The sequence below is a fragment of the Porites lutea genome, chromosome 7 (assembly GCF_958299795.1).
Source record: "Porites lutea chromosome 7, jaPorLute2.1, whole genome shotgun sequence".
Taxonomy (NCBI): domain Eukaryota; kingdom Metazoa; phylum Cnidaria; class Anthozoa; order Scleractinia; family Poritidae; genus Porites; species Porites lutea.
In genome coordinates this window covers 6,778,567-6,782,235 of record NC_133207.1, presented here as the reverse complement: position 1 = coordinate 6,782,235, position 3,669 = coordinate 6,778,567, and the positions used below count along the sequence as shown (strand labels likewise).

The 3,669-nt window shown below is 43.3% G+C and overlaps 1 pseudogene; it reads right to left on the bottom strand.

Annotated features, from left to right (window-relative positions):
- Nucleotides 1–811: 811 nt before the first annotated feature.
- Nucleotides 812–1,769, bottom strand: LOC140944366 (uncharacterized; annotated as a pseudogene).
- Nucleotides 1,770–3,669: the final 1,900 nt, after the last annotated feature.

The following is a 3,669-nucleotide window of genomic DNA, read 5'->3' as shown; positions in this document are numbered from 1 at the left end:
GCACTTGAACCAATGCCTTTCAAAAATGCACACCTTGCCTGGTAACTCTTATACAACGTGTGCAGAGAACCATCCCGAAGGGCCTACTTTCTGAAGCCATTTGAACATCCCACCCATCAGCCTTGATCCACCATTGGCAATTATAGCTGCTCTGCTTTGCCTGCCTGAGGGCTTCCATCTGGATAGGAAACAATGAAAAGAAACCAAGAATTATCAGTCTCTAAGTTTTAACTAAATCAATTTAAAGCATGAGGTTACTTGCTTTACTGTGTTATTGAAGGGGAAAAATCTTCAACCACAATCGCAGGTTTTTGCTACTAATCTTAAAAAATTACAAGCAAACATTTGTTGTGCAGTTACTCAGCCCTTCCAACAAAATTGAGTGAAACAAACCCTACAGGGTACGATGTCACATTATTTGTCCTACCCTTGTATCATGATAATCCAATAAGTATGTGTAATCAAATGGTGATGAGTGAAATTTGGGAATAATTTCACGCGTTTTGTCCAAATCCTTCTAATTGTTAGGATTTGGACAAAATGCAAGGGAAATTATTCCCTAATTTCACGAGTATACCATTTGATTACCTGTTAATATCATGGGTGACAAATTACGTTAACAATCTTCGATTTTTGACATGTTTATCCTGGATTGTATCGATCGAGAACCTGCACTCTCTTGAACGTTTGGAGCTTAAATTTGGCTTAAGTTCAGACTTTTTGGACGAAATACCTGTTAGAATCCTTCTTGATGTGCTGTTTTGTGTGTTCAGGTTTTCTAAAGCGTCTTTTTATGCCCTGGTATCTTCATTCATGACATTTTAAAACTTCGGTTGCCACTAATAGGCTTGTTATAGTGTTCAGTGAATGTTCGAGCATTCGACCAGCCCCCAGCCTTGAGAATATCGGCTAGAGGAAGTTGTGCGTTGGCGCTGTAAGAGGTAGAGGCTGTGCGACTGCTATGTGCCGAGAATATGCTAACGTCTATACCAGCATCCTGGAGCATAGATCTAATCCATCTAGCCACAGTAGAGTTGGTGACGGGCTTGTGCAGTTTTGTGTAACTGATCAGGAGGCGTGGGTTGCTGCGCAGCGAATGCTTTTTTGTGATGCAATGTTTGATGTAGGTTACCGGGCAAAGACGGGAGTCTGCGGTGAATGTTCGAATTTCAATGGGCGCAAGTTGTTTGCCAGGTCGAGTTGTTTTCAGGGTGTCCTGTATAGTGAAGGTAATTCCGGTCGTGGTTTCCTGCATACATGAGGTGTCCAGTTTGGAGAGTGTTTGAGTTTGCTGCGCGGTGACAAGGGCAAGTAACATCGTAAGATTCAGCGTAAGTTGTTTAGATGTCAAGTCGTTAAGGGCCAGAAATGATCGAAGATATGTGAGAACAATGCCAACGTCCCATATAGTGGAGTATCTGGGCAGAAATGGTCTAAATTCAAAAGTTCCTTTGAGGAAACGGGTTACCAGGGGATGTTCTCCAAAAGTCGTTTTATCCACTGGTGTAATAGCCGAGGACAAGGCAGATCGAGCAGTGTTGATAGCACTGTAACTGACCCCCTGTTTGTAAAGTAAAAGTGAGAAAATCCAGGCCATCGTTAATGGTGGCATGGGTGACATCCAATTGTTTGCTTTTACAATAAGTCACCCATCGAGAGAGGTAGGTTGCGTACTGTTTCCTAGTGGATTTTCTCCAAGAGGCCATGAGGTTGTCTATGGTATCAGGGGATAAACCTAACTTTTGTAGTTGCTCCCAGACAAGTGGCATACTAGTAGCGTTAGGGTTTTGTGAAGTGGATGTAGTTTCTCGGGTTTCACGGGTAGTTGGAGGAGGTGTATGGCTGGATGGAGAGTTATCGGTGGATCCACACACATCTGCATGGCTTGGGGAAACGAAGCTTGTATCGGCCAGTTGGGTATGATCAGGATTCCTCGGGCCTAGGTCCTCCCAAACTTTTGCTGAAGAAATGCGTTGATTACACTGAACAGGGGAAAAGCATAGAATTTAAGATGACGTAAGTTAAGTGAAAAAGCATCAACGGCAACTGCACCTAGGTCAGGCTTAAACGATACATATTGAGGAAATTGATTATTTAGTCGTAATGTGAAAAGGTCTATATTCGGGCACAAACTTAGTTGTAACAGTGCATTGTTTAGGTGGGCCCTATCAACCATCCATTCCGTGTTATCATTGGTTCATCTCGATTCGAGATCAGCCTTGATATTGTGAACCCTGAGGATGTGAGCAGCACTGAGCCATATGTTACGGTCGATGCGCCATTCCCAAATTTCTTTTCCTTTAAGGGCCGGTTTAATCTGCTCTCGGCGTAAGCGGGAAAGCTCGCCAACTACGTGTCCTAATAAGACAATGGCATCGATGTTAGCGGCCAGTGTTTCCTTGTCTGTGCTGGGTTGCTGATCCAGAAATTTATCACATACTTTTAGAATTCCGAAAGTGGCTTTCTGTAAAACTAGTTGTATGTTCCTGACTCTCAGGTTGGCTTTGCCTCTAAAATTATTCATTTGATCCCAAATTTCTGGGTTGACTTTTACCGTGGTTATGTTGGGACAATTTTCCGGTTTAGCGTGTTTAGCCAGCAGTGCTTTGAGTTTGTCGTTGGGAAGGGTAATGTCCCACCGTTTGGACGCTATGTTAACCAAGCATTGGTTTATTTTGGTGACAACAAGTTCATCGTCAGTGAAGTCAGCCTTTAGAGATTTGAAGCTCGACTTCTCTTTTGGGCTCAGTTGTTTTAGCTGTGACTTTGGCCTCTTTGGGGTTAGATTCCTCAAGGAATTCATTTATGTCTTCATCTGAGGGGGAGATACTTAATTCGTCTTCCTCGCGCCTTCATTTACCAGATGCCTCGTGGTCGTTGTCTTCTGACTCGAAGTCAGCACTCGAAAAGATCGTGGGGGCTATGGTGCCGTTTCTTTTGCGGCTTTGAGTCTTGGCATGCCACAATCGTTTGTTATAAAGAGGCCATTGTGCCCATATTTACATTAATATCTGAAAGGGTTTTTGCTAGGGTTTGGCCAGGTTGGCTGCTAGATGAACCTGCTTCAGCAGGGCGAACAATCTCAGGTTGAGCATTATTGCCAGGTTGGCTAACTGAGACGTCAGCTCGGTGACTAACGCCAAGTTCACCGTTTTCAGCTGACATAATGGGTAACTACTAAAGGGAGAAGAAAATAAGAAACAATGGTGAGTGGTCGCTTTTCAGATCCAAAAATACTCACGACACTAGGTTTCCATTGGGTTGGCTTTGAAAGCGAGCGTACAATGGCTCAATAAGCTAGCACGCGTGCTTCTCATGGTACTCCGTAGTGACGTGGGACTGATGACAGATAGAATTAAGGAGTAATTCGTCACCTTGTGAATGGTAGTTGCGCGATACATGTAGGTGCTGAGGTCAGATTTTCTAGGGAAGTACCGCTGGTTTGTGTCGTGTGGATGTTTTTCTTCTCGATGATGAAAACTTTTAAATGCCATCTCATTTTTCCTGTTTGTTTGACATCTTCCTCAACTAGTTCGAGAATCTTTCAGATGATCCTGTCGTTCAAGGGTTGAGATATTCCGCTTAGCTTTGAACCTTGTAACAGTAAATGCACGACAGAACAAGATTAAAAAGGCAAAGGTATTATTATTTCATGATACACTCTCTCCA